General features: G+C 49.8%; 1 protein-coding gene across 1 annotated transcript in view; it reads left to right on the plus strand.

The window, feature by feature from the left end:
• The window catches only part of GDPD5 (glycerophosphodiester phosphodiesterase domain containing 5), an 89,869-nt gene that overhangs the window by 14,804 nt on the left and 58,966 nt on the right, over window positions 1-16,099 (plus strand). The window lies entirely within an intron of this gene.

Raw genomic sequence — 16,099 nt, forward strand, 5'->3', positions numbered from 1 at the left:
TTGGGTTCTAGAGAAATAGTGTAGCAGGCAGGGTATTTACCTTGCATACAACTGACCTGGGTTTTATCCCTAGTATTCCATTAGGTTCGAGCCCCAGCAATAGTGATCTTTGAGCACTAAGCCAGGAGTAAACCTTGAGCACTGCTGGGTGTGGCCCCAAGAAATAAAAATAAAAACTTTATTTGTCCAATTTCCATGAATTCCACCCAGGCGCCTGTGCTCCTTACCCCATTCTGGATGGTGTTCCCTGGGCTTCCTACTATTCTCCAAGCCAGCTTCTCTGGGTGTATTTCATCCAGGTCAGAGCAGTCAGAGTCCATGAATTATGTACCAGTTGCATGCACAGCTCTGGGCCACATATTTACATACCTGTATCCGCTGCTTGTGTTTTAGAGGGAGAGGAACCAGTTACCAGGCCAGGGTAGACTCTGACTCTTCCACTGCTACTCATGTGCCCGCAATGATGAATACATCCTCCAGAGTCAATGTTGGGTACCTGGGTCAGCAGTTATTCTCCCCAGCTGTCCTGCTCATGAGCCCCACAGGCTTCTTCCATGGAAGATACAAGCCTGTTCTCCTGGTTAGCTGGAATGGACACAAGACCCAAGGGGCGGATCAAGACCCTTCATCCCCCACTTCCCACTTGGTGTCAGGGTGGGAATTCTTAGATGTATGATGAGGACCCAACTCTGTTTTATCACAATCTGGGGTACCCACAAACTGGTTCAAAGTGCTAGATTGGGGGCCAGAGTGATAGCACATAAGGCATTTGCCTTGCATGCAGTCAACCTGGGACAGACCTGGTTTTGATTCTCGGTATCCCATATGGTCCCCTGAGTCTGCTAGGAGTGATATCTGAACACAGAGCCAGGAGTAACTCCTGAGCACAGCTGGGTAAAACCCCAAAACCACCCCCCCAAAAAAAAGTGCTAGATTGAAACCATCCATCCCAGCATGGGGCAGGGCTTGGTTATGCCCAGCATCCCTTCCTCCAAGACATCAGGGTCCCTGCCTTTGTCCTGAGTGATGCCCCATAGTGTCCTGGCTCTACTGGGACAGAAGACTTGGCCAGACAGCTGGGCTCTGTTGCTCAGGATCTCACAGAGGCTCCTTGTGCTGCAGTGGACATGGAGGCCTGCAGGGGTCCAGGCAGGAAGCAGGGCAGAGATTGGGGTAGCAGCATGAACATGAGCAGTTCATTGAAAAAGGAGTTAATGAGCCTCAGCATTAGTTCTCTGGCTTCAAAAGGACTACACAGCTATAGGATGTCCTGAGTCTGTGCCATTTCATTGACCCTGATGATGGGGGCAGAACCTTTGCTGTGAAACAAAGGCTGGGACCAAACTCACAAGGCAAGTGGAAGGTCAAAGCAGATCCCCGCAGCTGTGGGACAGCAAGAATGGTGCCAGGCATAGATCAGGCTGCTCATTTGCCCAAGGCTCTGTTCTCTAACTTTCCTTCTCTTTCTTCCTTCCTCCAACCTTCCTTTCTTCCTTCCTTCTTTCCTTCCATCCTTCTTTCCCTTCCTCCCTCCTTCCTTCCACTCTTTTTCTCTCTTCTCTCTCCCTCCCTTTCTTTCACTACTTCCTTGCCCTCCTTTTCACCTTCTTTTCTCCTTTCCTTTCTTCCTCCTTTGCTTCTTTGCTCCCTCCCCGCTTCCATCCGTCCCTCCTTCTCTTCTTTTCTTTTTTCCTCTTTCGTTCTGTTTTGGGGTTACACCTGGCAGTCCTTAGGGTTCTTGGGGGTCACCCCTATTGGTTCTCAGGGGACTGTCATGCCAGGGATCAAATCTGGGCTTTCTTCATATACAGCATTTGTTCAGCCCTTTGAACCATCTCCTCATTCTAGCCATCTGTGGATGTTTTAAGGATGAGGTAATTTCTTTTCTTCTTTCCTTTCTTTTCTTCTTTCCTTCCTTCCTTCCTTCTTTCTTTCTTACCATCTCCTCATTCTAGCCATCTGTGGACGTTTTAAGGATGAGGTAATTTCTTTTCTTCTTTCCTTTCTTTCCTTTCTTTTCTTCCTTCCTTCCTTCCTTCTCTCGTTCTCTTTCTTTCTTTCTTTCTTTCTTTCTTTCTTTCTTTCTTTCTTTCTTTCTTTCTTTCTTTCTTTCTTTCTTTCTTTCTTTCTTTCTTTCTTTCTTTCTTTCTTTCTTTCTTTCTTTCTTTTTTGTTCTTTCCTCCCTCCCCCTTCTTCCTTCCTTCCTTCCTTCCTTCCTTCCTTCCTTCCTTCCTTCCTTCCTTCCTTCCTTCCTTCCTTCCTTCCTTCCTTCCTTCCTTCCTTCCTTTTCTTTTTCTTTTCTTTCTTTCTTGGCCACAACTGGCAGTGCTCAGGGGTTTACTCCTGGCTCTGCACTCAGAAATTGCTTCTAGCAGGCTCAGGGAACCATATGGGATGTCAGGGATGTAATCTGGATTCAGTTTGGGTCGGCCGAATGCAAGGCAAATACCCTACTGCTTTGCTATCTCTCCAGCCCCCAGGAAGAAGAAATTTCTGTTTAAGCTCCATGCAGTGGTCAGAGCCTCACAGATGTCTGCTCGCCTATGCCACCAGCAGAGGAGAAAACTTCAAGTAACAAACTACTGGGGTACCACCCTCTGTGCTCTGGGGTGAGGCCTGTACCTACATATTGTCCAGGAACTAGGATGCACCCCTAGTCTCCTATCTCTGTGAAAAGAAGTCATGTGTACCCAGGTGCCAAGATTGTAAGACTAGGCTGGCCAGCACAGAGCACAGAACTGGGACCTGCAGTTTGATGCTCTGAATCTTGTCCCTCAGATGACCCTTTGTGATCATGACTGTGTTTGGGGACTGAAAAAGCCTGGTCCCTGGCAGGCATGGAGGCCATCCAAAGAAGAGGGAAGACAGGGAGGGAGCCAGGAGATGGATTTGAAGGTATTGGTGTTCTACTGATCCAGCTTGGGAACACATCTGCCAGGCTCTGCCATTAATTTTCTGTGACCTTGAATACCTCACCTTTGGGCCTTAGTTTCCACCTCTGAAGCAAGTAAAGTGTATCCCCCCACTTAATTTCCAAGCCATGACATCAGACAAGTCATCAGGTCATTCAGCTTCTGTAGGCCCATCCTGGAATGGCACTGGCTGCTGGCATAGACCAGATCCTGGGCATGCCCTGCCTAGCAGCAGCCACACTAGGGTCCCTAGGGCAATTGTACCTATCTCCTTTCTGCTTCCAGAAATTTAGAAATGTAGTACCCAGGGAACCCTTTAGTCATTGCTTTATTTACTTAGGGGTTTTTGGAGGGCATGAGTGGGATGACACCTGGCAATGCTCGTTGATCACTGAGGATCATATAGATAGTGCCAGGATCTCACCTGGGTTGGCCACAGGCAAGACAAATGCCTGAGCCCCTATACATATCTCCATATGTATACATATGGAGCCCACATACATATCTCCAGTTCTGTGTTGTTATTTTTAAATTTGATTTCTCTCTCACTTTTCTTTTTTGTTACTGAGATGACAGAGGTGCTGGCATATGCCTACCAGGGTTGCATTTCTAGTATGGTGCTTGCACACAATATACAGTGGTGGCAGTCATCCCCAGGGGTTGCTTGGTTGTGTGATTAGTGGTCATGGCAGTGGGGCCAGGATCATACTCCATGCATGATGGTGATAGGGTGGTTCTGCGGGTCAAATTTGTGATTTTTTTTTTTTACATGCAAGGTAGATGCTTTGCTCTTGAGCTGACCCCAGACTCCTCCTTTCCAGGAATTCTTATCTCAGCAGACCTGCTAGGCAACAGGGGCAGAACAGGTCCTGCATGCTGGGCTGGGATAGAACCTGCCTGAGAGGAAAGGTCATACACACTCCAGCCCACTTCCAGGGCCTTGTTGGCATTTAGTAGTCAAGAGACCCTATAGTCTCAGCATCATGGGAAGCCATGGGTAAGGTAGCAGTAGAATCTCGGCCCTGCAAGAGGAAGACTTCAGGAGACCAGGCTGGACTTACATTGATAGTTAACAAAAACTCATACTCTTGGGTAGCCCCTGTTCCTTGCCTCACACTGCAGCCCCTGGTGTGTACTTCAGGTTACAGAAGTCACAGGGCTGCCCTCGCCTCCTGTGATCACTGTGGACCCCCCGGCTATACCACTGGAGCCTGAGATGCCAAGAGCCACTGACAGGAAGCAGCCCGAGGCTAAGAATAGAAGTCTTTGTGTGCTCAGGCCTCCTGGCCAGGCCCCAGGGGCTTATTAAACAGGATCTGGGGCTTCCCTGTGTCCAGGGGGGAGAGCTGGAGTGAGGGGGCAGCATGGCTGCCTGGGGACTGGCACTGAAATGATTTTACTTTTTCCATCAAGTGAAGCTCATTGCTTCTGAACCCTCTTGAGCCTGGCTGGGATGCCTCATCCAGGGGTCCTGGGGGAAAATCTCTTCTGGGAAGTGTTCAGACAAACAAACCAGCCTCGGAGCAGAACACGCAGGTCGATGCAGATGGCTTTTTCTTGGAGTAGAGAGTGAAGAAGGTGTCCCTGATATGAACTCCTGCTGCATGCCAAACCCTGGTTTCGTGTTTGTTCTAAACGTTTGCACCCATATTCCTGACCAGAGGCTGCATTCAGCTCCACCATGCAGACAGGGATGTGGGGGCCCGGCCTTTACTCAGACAAGCTGTAATGGGAACTGCCGTCACACCTGTCCCCATCCTGCTAGGGACAAAGGACTTCAGATGAGGGGTAAACCTGAGCACTCAGGATATTTTTATTTCCCAGCTGAGAACTGAGCTTGCCCTCAGTATAGGTGCCACTCTAGGCAGCCTGGATCTCTTCATGATAGTTCTATGACGCTGGCCAGGGAGGGTTCCGATCCTTTGGCAAACAGAAGCAGAATAGACACCTTTCTGTTGAAGTTGGAATGAACCCAGACCCCGGGAGGCCCCAGATTCCTCTCCTGAAGGACAGAGGCCACAGGGGCAGGAGCCTGACCTGATACTGCTACTTCCTGGCCTTGACCTTTCTCTCTCTACTCCTTCCCTATCCCTACTGCCCCTCTGCCCACTCAGAGTTGGTTCCTGGGTGCTGATTATGGGGTACTTCCAGGTCACTCTCTGAAAGTACCCAGGGAGGATTGGGCCTAGACGGAAGAACACCATGGGCTTCTTGCCAAATCTTCTCTGAGGCTATCTGAGGGACAGGGGGCTTGGGGTGGAGCCAACTGTATCAGGAAAGCCTGGTCTTTTCTCCAGGGCTCCAGATTCCATCTTTGTTGACCCAAATCCGGCCCTACTTTGATGCCCCATAAAGGCAGACTAGACTTCCTTCCCTCATCACTCTTATCATCTCCCTCTCTGCCTCAAGAGTGGGGATTTCCTTTTTAACTATAAAAAGCACCTAACATATGGTAGAATAATAGTACAGCGGGTAGGGTGCTTATTTTGCACACATCAGACCTAGATTCAATCCCCAGCACTCCATATGGTCCCCTGAGCCCTGCTAGGTGTGATCCCTGTGTGCGGAGTCCAAGAGTAAACCCTGAGCACTGAGCACCTCCCCTCCCCAAAAAAGCACATAACATTTACCGTTTAATCATTTTTAGATGTTAACTGTATATTTTGTTGTGAAACTGACCTCCAGAAAATTTTGATTTTTTTTTTGTTTTGTTTTGTTGTTTTTTTGTTTTTGGGCCACACCTGGCGGTGCTCAGGGGTTACTCCTGGCTGTTTGCTCAGAAATAGCTCCTGGCAGGCACGGGGGAACACCGGGATTCGAACCAACCACCTTTGGTCCTGGATCGGCTGCTTGCAAGGCAAAAGCCGCTGTGCTATCTCTCTGGGCCCAAATTTTGATCTTTTAAAACGGAAACTCTACTCATTAAAATAGTCCCTCATCTTCACTCAGCCCTGGTTACAAAAAGCCCTGTTGTGCTTTTTGTTTCTCTCAGTTTGACTCCTGGATACTGTGTATGTGTGTGTGTGTGTGTGTGTGTGAGAGAGAGAGAGAGAGAGAGAGAGAGAGAGAGAGAGAGAGAGAGAGAGAGAGAGAGAGAGAGAGAGAGAGAGTGAGAGTGTATATGTACACTCATAGTTTTTGTTTTTATTTTTGTTTCTGCTTTTTTTTTTTTTTAAGGGAATTGGTGCTCAGTGATCACTCCTAGCTGTGCTTAAGGGACCATATGCAGTGCTAAGGATTAAACTAGGGTCAGACTTGTGCAAGGCAATTAATTGCCTTGTCCCCTGTAAAATCTCACTGCCCCGGTATTTGTCTTCTTGTGATTGGCTTATTTCACTTAGCATCTGTCTGAGATCATCCCTGCTATCTTAGTTAAGCTTTCCTTCCTCCCTTTTTAACTCCTGTGTTTGTTTTGTAGTGCTGGGGACAGATCCAACGTCCTCACACTGCAAGGCCTGAACTCTACCCCTGTGGGTAGAGTTCCCTATTTATTTTTATTTTGGGGACCTCTAGAGCAGTGCTAGGAAGCTTAGGGACATGATGCTCAGGTCTTTCCATGAAGTTCCAGTCTGCTCAGCACTGATGGGGCCTCCAGGGTCATACCCATTATGAGATTGAATTCAGGGTCTCATATATGCAAGGCCTGTGTTCCACCCCACTGGAGCACCCCACTCCAACCCCCTTACTTCTGTCTAAAGTTAAATCATATTCCACTGTGTTTCAACTGCATTTTTTTGGTTTTTGGTTTTTGGGGTCACACCCGGCAGTGCTCAGGGGTTATTTCTGGCTGTGAGCTCAGAAATCGCCCCAGCAGGCACGAGGGACCATATGGATGACGGGATTTGAAACACCGACCTTCTGCATGCAAGGCAAACACCTTACCTCCAGGCTATCTCTTCGGCCCCTCAATTGCATTTTTTGTATCCCCCTGTTCTTCCCAGAACATGGCTTCCTCCTTTCTCTGGTCTTGTGGAAGAGCAGGAATTTGGTGGCTGGCTACCTTAGGTTGCATTCTGGTCCCCAGCACTTAAGTCTGAGGCTTTGTCACTTGCTACTGTGAGGAGTTTGCTTATGGAAAGGCCAGGCACACTCATGCTCCCAACAGGGGTGATTCATGCCCACCCTGTTCCCTTCTCGGGCAGGATTTGTGGTTGAAAACATCCTGGGAGCTGGCACACACATGCCTCAGTTTACCTCTGCCCTGTGCAGCTACCAACCAGCCCAGTGTCTGGTGAGTCTGAGCACAGAGGAGCTGGACAGTACCTGACAGTACCAGGGAGGGCAGAGACTCATTCAGGTGCTCAGTTCATGCCAGGATTATCCAGGTCTCCAGACTCCCCACTCGCCACTTCCTATAAGTCTCAGGCTCCCCAGACTTTTCCTAGGGAGGGACAGACTCTCCAGGGATTATACTAACCCTGTAGCATGCAGGCCAGGGAAAACTCTGTGTGTGGGAGGGGGCAGGGAGAGGACTCTCAGATGCAGCCAAGTGGCCCATGACTGTGGCACCCAGCTTCTCTGCCTGCCTTCTCCTCCAGGGCCCTGGATGCTGCCCCAAGCAGAGTGGCTGGCCACAGCTCTTTTGCATCTTTTGCCTGCATCTTTTGCATTATTTGTCTGAGATCCTCCCTCTCTGCTTTCACTCACCCCTCACCTGTTCTTTGGTTCTATCCTCCCACAGCAGTTTCATTTATTTGGCAACCACTCACTGAGGCCCACTGTGAGCCTGGAAACACACAGGGCCTCAGAAGCAGCCAGTGTGGACTCCATGGGTCTAGAACCTGGTTCTACCTATTTCTAGCTCTGTAACTTTAGACAAGTTGCCTTTTCCTGTGTCTCAGCTGCTACTTCTTCAAGGCTCAGGGATGCCACAGTTTTGGGATGACAGTGACATGACATGATGCAGGACCCCTAAGCTTAGTGGATATCTAAAGATATTCCTTTCTTATCTTAGTTTCTGGAGGTTGAGAATTTATTTATTTATTTTTGACTTGGTGGTCACATCAGGGTTTACTCCTGGCTGTGCTTAGTTTTTTATTTTTGTTTTTGCATTTTTGAGGTTTTTTGGGTCACACCTGGCAGCGCTCAGGGGTCACTCCTGGCTCTGCACTCAGAAGTCGCTCCTGGCAGGCAAGGGGGACCAAATGGGATGCCAGGATTTGAACCACAGTCCTTCTGCATGCAAGGCAAATGCTCTACCTCCATGCCATCTCTCTGACCCCCATGGCTGTGCTCTTAGGTATCACTCCTGGGCAGGCTTGGGGCACCATGGGATATTGGGGATCAAACCTGGGTCAGCTGTGTGAAAGGCAAGTACACTACTTCACTGTACTATTGTTCTGGCCCTTGTAGTCAGGTGGCCTCAGCCTGGCTCTGAGTCTCTAGTATCACAGTAAGATAATGACCAAAAGCCAGAGAGATAGCATGGAGGTAGGGTGTTTGCCTTGCATGCAGAAGGACGGTATTTCGAATCCTGGCATCCCATATGGTCTCCCGAACCCGCCAGGAGCAATTTCTGAGCGTAGAGCCAGAGTAACCCCTGAGCACTGCTGGGTATGACCCCAAAACAAAAAACAAAACAAAAACAAACAAACAAAAAAAAGCACAAGTTACTGAGCTGCTGGAAGCTGAGCTTCTCCATTCTCTCTCTCTCTCTCTCTCTCTCTCTCTCTCTCTCTCTCTCTCTCTCTCTCTCTCTCTCTCTCTCTCTCTCTCTCTCATGTTTGCTTGTTTTTTTAGGCCATACTCAGCAGTGCTCAGGGCTATTCCTTGCTCTGTGTTCAGGAATAACTCCTGGTGGCCTAAAGTACATGGTACGGGGACGGAACCTGGGTTGGTCACATGCAAGGCACACACCTACCCTTTGTGCATTCACTCTGGCCCACATTGTTTTCATGGACGGAGGCCTTTATCCTTCTCATGGCTTGTTAGACTTTGCCCCCCTTCGTGGCCTTCAGGCAAGCCGTTGTCTTGGTGTCTTGGTGTGAGCATGCCTGGGAGTGAGGCAAAGACCACAGTGTATCTGATGCCTTGCTGGGGAGCCCCATCAGGCCCCCAGCTCAACCCATCTAGCTCCAAGTGAGGCAACATTGACCCTCCTCCCTTTCCTAAAGGGATCTGAGTGACATCACAGGAAGGGGAGGTATCTCTGCAGATACCTTTAGCGATACACTCTGCCACCATTGTGGGGATCCAGGAGTGAAACCACAGGAAATGTCTAGAACTGCATCTGTGCACAGCAGCCAAGTGGTAGCTATTTATGCAGTCACAGTGATTCTGACCAGCTGCAATTTACTCAAGTGCATGGACTCTGATGCCCGAATTCCCTCCAGACCACTTGATGCTGGCGAAGACAATGGGGATGACAGTGTTTCCCATGGAAACATCACAGTATCCATAGGAGGCAAGTGACATTCCATGATAGTCCGTGCAAAGGAAGGTGTGTATTTGCTGGTGGACTGGATTTAGCCTTAGGGAGAAAGGGACCTGGGAAGGTGCCACTAAGGCCATGTGGGGACCAGTGTTAAATGTGCAATTGTTTGAGTACATCGATCCAGGAAGACCTGGCTTGTTTCTCAGTTATGAAGTACTCACTGGTGAGTTCTAATGGGAGAGGCACTTCTGAAGGGGAACCTGGAGCATAACTAGGGGAGCAGGAATGCAGGGTTCATAGTAGGTATCTCACCAGAGCATTGACTTTGGATTGTGTTGGGGGCTCAGCAGCCCCAACACACAGGTTTGGTTTTCTGCCTCTTATTGTGAATCCTCTCATGTAGGCCCTGCCTTCTGGAGGAGGAGGTTGAAAGTTGGGGTGTGTGACTGCCTTGGTAGAGGGGTCTGGAGGAGCCTGGAAGCCAGCCTTAACAAGGACTCCTTCTGTGCCCCCCATCCCCCTCTGTGGGCAACAGTTCTGTACCTCTTGTGGTTTCCCCTTTCATATTGTCACACTGCATAGTCCTGATGGAATAGACCTTGAGGACTGATGTATTGTCTCCCCTCACCTCACTGAGGGAGAAATTGGGGCCCAGAGACACACCCCAGATTCTATAGTAGGAGCAAGCCCAGCTTCAGACCTTTTATATATCTATAGCCAAGTCAGTGGTGCACAGATTGCCTTTGATTTGGAGGAGTAGATGTCCTTTGGGGGCAAGTCATCTGCCTGCTGGACCCTCATGTACTACGTGAAGACTTTTCTCAAGCTTATAGGGATGTTACAGAGAGCAAAGACTTGCAGGTAGGGTTAGAGAGGAACCCATTCTCTCGTGCCTGGTGTTCTCATGGGCAACAGCGTGGAGAATACACCATAGCGGGGCCTGGAATCAAACTCTAGAGCGCTGTGTCCTGAGATAGAAGTCACCTAGGTGATGGGGGACAATGTTTGAGCTGGGATCTGGAGGTAGACAGGACCAGGGTTGGGAAGTAAAGATCCTAGAAGCTCTGAGGGTACATTTGACAGGGTGCTCCAGGGAGAGATTGGGGTGGGGTCTAGACATGGGGCGTGCATCTGAGTGCAGCTTCCTTCCCTGGCACTGGCAGGACTTCCTGAAGGAGGAGTTTGCAGAAAAGGAGAAAGAAGGAAGGGCTGAAGCAGGCACAGCCCTTCCAGGGCCAACCTGGAGGGCTTATATCTTTCCCTCTCCTCTGCCCCGTAATCAGGAACACCAGCTCTGAGACCAGGATAAGCTCGCCTGTCTCCCAGAGCACTTGACACCCAGATCCCAGGGACCATCTAGCAATTCCCTGGGCCAGTCATGTGCATCAGATGGTTCCATGTTTGAGAGCTGTGAGAGTCACATCAGGTGGCGCTGGGGGAGGGGCCTCTGCTGAGGGGATTGAACTTGGGGCCTCACATGCCCCAAATGTTCTCTACCACTGCTATGTTCCCATCCCTGCCTGCAGGGCTGTGCAGTCATTAGCCAGACAGCTGACTATCTGTGCTGGCAGATGCCACAGGAAAAGGCATGGCCACAGAAAACTGAGGGATGTTTTGTTTTGAGCTCATACCTGGTGATACTCCTTGTTCTGTGTTCTGGGGTGACTTCTGGGGGTGGGCTCTGGAGCCATATGTGATGCCAGGGATTTAATGTAGGTCATCTGCATGCAAAGCAAGTGCCTTGCATGCAAAGCAAATGCTCTGCTTTCGATATTAAAGTTCTGTCCCCCGAACTGAGATATGTTTGGGAGAGGAGGAAAGTGTGGAGTACAGAACAGGGTTTGTTACCAGATGGGATTTGGGAGTTTGAAGACAGGGATGGAGTACTGGTAAAGATGATTCTCATCCTCTAAGCCCAGGAGAATGGGGGTGCCTTGGGATGGGAAAGAGTGGGGAGCAGTAGTTGAATAGAATGTCACTGTATACTTGAGTTGGATGTAGGCAGAGAGGGACTGGCTAAGGTACAGAGTAAAAACTCCTTCTTGCCAGAGCAGGGGGCAGAGAGGACAGAAGTTAGTAGTGTAAGGTCTGGGCATAGAGGAGCCAGAGAAGGGGCTGTATGGCCAAGAGGGAGAGGGGAGCTGAGTGTCAGTGTCCAGAGCCTCCCAGTGTCCAGGGGACTGAGACCAACCCAGTGGAAGAGGGGCAGGGTAGTGGTGAAGGGGATGAGCTAATACCGAGCTACTTTTGTTTGTTGGGGCCATAGCTGGCACTGCTCAGGGGTTATGCCTGGCTTTGCACTCAGGAATTACTACTGGCAGTGCTTGGAGGATCATATGGGGTGCCAGCAATCAAATCCAGGTTGGCCTTATGCACAGCAAGCACCCTTACCTGCTGTACTCAAATTGTGGTTCTGGGGTCACAGAACTGAATGTGAAGGGTGTAGGAGAGGGTTTGTGAGAAATTTGTCAATAACAAATATTTCTGAATGCGCAGCTATAAAGGTAATTTTGGGTCTGGGAAAGAGCTCAAAGGACTGGGGTGGGTGCTGCTAAGTAGGAGCCCTAGATTAATCGCAGGCACGTCATGGTGCACTGCCCAAATGGACCCCGGGCTCTGGACTGGGAGTGGTCCCTGAACACTGCCAGGCATAGCTTCAAAACAACAAGTAATTCAAAATCAAACACATCATAAGACTGTGTTGCATTTCTTAAGCAAACACGGATCTTGAGCGGAAAAAGTTTGAAAACTGAGCTAGAGAGAGGCTCAGGCCAGTTGAGACTGCTGCCTGGAGGAGTTGGGGAGGAGCTGAGCTGGGGGGCACAGGAAACTTTCTCAGTGCCTGCTTGTTATACCCCTTCTTAGTGTGCTGGCTGTGTGTTACCAGGGCACCCTCAATCCTGTCTGAACCTGGCCAGACTCCTGAGTATCCTTGCACGGGGATGCCTGGAAACTTGGGCCCTCACCTGCAGATACTTAGCACTCTCAGGAACCAGTTTCCATGGACTAGCGTGATAGTATAGTATAATATAATGAATAGGGCATTTGTCTTGTATGCAGTTGACCTGGGTTTGATCCCTGGTTTCTCATATGATCCCTCGACCACTACCAAGAATAATTCCTGAGTACAGAGCTAGGAGTAAATCCTGTGCATCACAAGTGTGGCCCTTGAAGCAAACAAAACAAAAAGAACCAGGAAACAGCCAAAGCCCAGAGCCCAGCCGAATATGCTTCACAGTTTGCATCTCAGTGCTTCCCAGAGGAGTGGCTTGCCAGATGCTGCACATAAGAGTGTCCAGGGAAGGTCAGGACATGGGCCGCCCTGTTTCCACAGAGGATCTTTCCTGCACTCAGTTCCCCACTCTGCGGAAGTTCTTCCTCCAGGTCTACCCTAAGCATTTCCTGCTGTGCGCTCTCTCTGGTGAACTTGTCCAACCCTACTTCGGGGAGCCAAGCCCATCAGCCGGCTGGCCAGGCCCTCCTGAAGTGGCGGACCATGTTTTTACAACTTGTTTTCATGAAGTTGGTTTGAAGTCTCCCCGCATTCCCAGAATATCAGACCCGCCCTGATTCACAAGGATTGACCAAAACAGGATCTGAGCCAATGAGAGGAATCTGAGCACTTAGTCATCCCCTGTGGAGCCTGAGTCTCACAGAAACAAGCCAGCGAGCCTCAAGGAAGGCCAGGCCAGGTCTGTGGTCTGGGACATAAACAGACATGGCAATGCTCAGATTCGGCTGTGCTTCAGTCTCTTCTCCCTCATAGGGAAGGTCAGCAGCACCTGTTTTGGGAGCTGGAGCAACCCCAGCAGACCCTGAGACAAAAGTTTTGTAAGAGAAAAATACTGGGAAGTTTTCCAGAAAAGGAAAAAAAAAAAAAATGAAACCAGAAACCCCCATACTTGCTAAGGGAATAGGGAAAATAGCAGCAGAAAAAGGAGAAGCCAATGTGCCTTGGAGCCAGGCCCCAGGGATAGTGGGCCACATTGGCTGTGCTGGTAGGGGTGCCCAAGGATTGGACCTCTGACAGGAAGACTCTGCCTCTGCAGATGTGGGCTGTTGGGAGGAAAAGAGAGCCCCTTAACCTCAGAAGGGTCCCAGAGGACTTGGTTGGTACCTGACAGCATCTCTGGAAATGTGAGAGTGGATTAGATCTACAGTTTGCCCAGTACTAGATTTGCAGGACTTGCCCAGGAGACACCCCATAAGTGACAATACTTCCCCATCTCCCACTTAGGAAACCCCAGGCTGGTGTAGTCAACAGAACTAGGACCTTCTGAGAGCCTCTCTGTGCCCACACTGCACTCACACCCCCAAGTCCAGGAACTGGCTCTCTGGGTCTCAGCTTCTGGTTGTAGCATCCTACAGAGTCCCCCACTTGGGCAGATCTGGTGCCACCCCAGTTTCTTGGCTTCGAGTGATCTCTCCTGTTCCCCTGTAGTTTCTCTCTGGAGAAAGCTGCAGTCCTGGCTGCACCGCTTGGGCCAGTGCTGAGGATGCAGAGATGGGCCACAGCAGATAGTAGTCAGTTCCCCTGCATCTCCTGGGTTGACTTTGGCTCTAATTCTTGGCCAGCCCACCCCACTGTGCCCACTGGGCCTTCCACAGAAGGTGCTCAGGGATGGTTTATGAGATGTGGGTTGTCCAGACTGAATGAGCAGAAATTATGCTGCAGGACTTTTAACTGGTGAGTTCAGTCTGGGCTAGCCCTGACCCACCTTCCACTCCTGACACATCACCAGCTATTTCACAGACCGCTGGGAGTCAAGCTGGGCAGAACCTGACAGGCCCAGGTCTCAGCCCTAACTCTCACCTTCTGGGGCTGGAGACATAGGACAGAGGGCAATGCATAGCAAGGCAAGAGCATTTGTCTTGCACACAACTGACCCAGGTTCAATCCCTGGCATTCTATACCGTCCCCTGAGCACAGAGCCAAGAGAAATCCCCAAGTGCTGCTGGATGTGGCCCAAAAACAAAAACAAAATAACCCAACTCTCACCTGCTGTGTCACTTTAACTAAGTATCCCCCACCCTGACCTTCAGCACCCTAAACATATTTAGGTTTTGGTTTTTGGATCACACCTGTCAGTGCTCAGAACTTACTCCTGACTCTGCACTCCAGGATCACTCTTGGCTGGGCTCAGGGGACTCTTGGGGTGATGGGGATGAAACTCGGATCTGCCTCATGCAAGACAAACACCCTATCCACTATACTACTGCCTTTATTCCAACATTTTTAACCTAAATTTTGTATGTACTCCCTGAAATCAGATAATTTCCCCACAGTGTCCTTCTCTGATTCCCAGAGAGGGGAAGTAACTTGCTCATGGTCACACAGCAAAAAAATACAGGATAGAGGACAGAATCTGCACTGCACTCCATGGCTGATTCTGTGAACTGTGGTCATCCCATCCCTGCTCTGCACGGGCCCCTCCCTCCTCAGTCAAATTCTCCTGACTCAGAACTTGAATTAAGTGCCTAGCAGTAGTTGGAGAGGTCGGCCTCTGCTCTGGAAGTTTCCAGATGAGTATCTGGCAGCCACCAAACTTTTCCCACTCTGATGCTTCTCCTTTTTATTTTCTTTCTTAGCCACACCCAGGTTAGAACTGAGGGGCCACACTTAGTAATACTCAGGGATGAAGTCTGGACCTCTGTTCAAGGTGTGTGCTCCTCAACCTGGGCTATCTCTCCACCTGGTGACTCCTTTGTAAATTTCTCAGTGCAACATGGGCAAGGGCCACCAGAAAGTCTCTGCATCCATGATATGTTTGAGTTTAAATTATTATTTTTATTTGAAAAAATGTTTTTTTTTTTTTTTTTTTTTTTTTTTTTTTTTTTTTTTGGGTCACACCTGGCAGTGCTCAGGGGTTACTCCTGGCTCTATGCTCAGAAATCACTCCTGGCAGGCTCAGGGGACCATATGGGATGCCGGGATTTGAGCCACCGACCTGCATGCAAGGCAAATGCCTTACCTCCATGCTATCTCTCCACCCTTTAAAATTTTTTTAAATTAATTTTTGATGGCTGCAGTTCAGAAGCTTTACTGTTGCCAAATTTTCACATAGTCCACATTTGGGTACTTGGGTACGGGACCCCACTCACAGTTTATGAAATGGGCTGGATGCAATGAGTTCATAGAGACCCTAGAGATGTCTCTGCTCAGATGAGCAGGACCCTGCTTCCCACATGTCAGTGGCTGGTTCCCTCTAGTGTGTGCACTTTCCTGTGGCCTGCGGACTGCAGACACTGGGACTGAGGTGAACTTAGGATGGTGACCCCAAAGAAGAAGTGGTCTGGAATGTATGAGACTCCCTCCCAGGCACCAGGCTAGGAGCAGACAGGAGGCAGCTTACTCGGTATTGAGTCCAGGGGAAATAAATATACCCGCTCCCAGTGACTTGCCACTGCTGATGTGGGTCCTGAATAGGGGCAGGTTGGAATGAGATTGGGAGACAACTTTGATCCACCACCAAGGCCCCTTTGCAGCCCACCTCCCATGCTCCTGTCACCTTGGCCTACATGAGCTTTTTATCTGCCTGCACCATTAGACTCTGTTCTTCCAGTGGAATCTGCCCTGGATCTCATCTCTCCGGACCTGTAGGAACTATCCAGAAACGTGTGTGGGTAACTGGATTTAGTTGTCTAGACTGGCTGGGGACTCAGACAGTCTGAATCCTGCCTCTTCCACTGGCTTAGCTGTCCTCTGAGCAGCAGCCATAAGCCCCTGGGCCTCTGATCTGACATGTGGGAAGCTCCTGAGATGGGAGGAAGAAAGAGGAAGAGCTTGTGGCAGGTCTCAGCTTCTCAGGGGGGT

Source organism: Suncus etruscus, chromosome 9 (assembly GCF_024139225.1).
Source record: "Suncus etruscus isolate mSunEtr1 chromosome 9, mSunEtr1.pri.cur, whole genome shotgun sequence".
NCBI lineage: Eukaryota > Metazoa > Chordata > Mammalia > Eulipotyphla > Soricidae > Suncus > Suncus etruscus.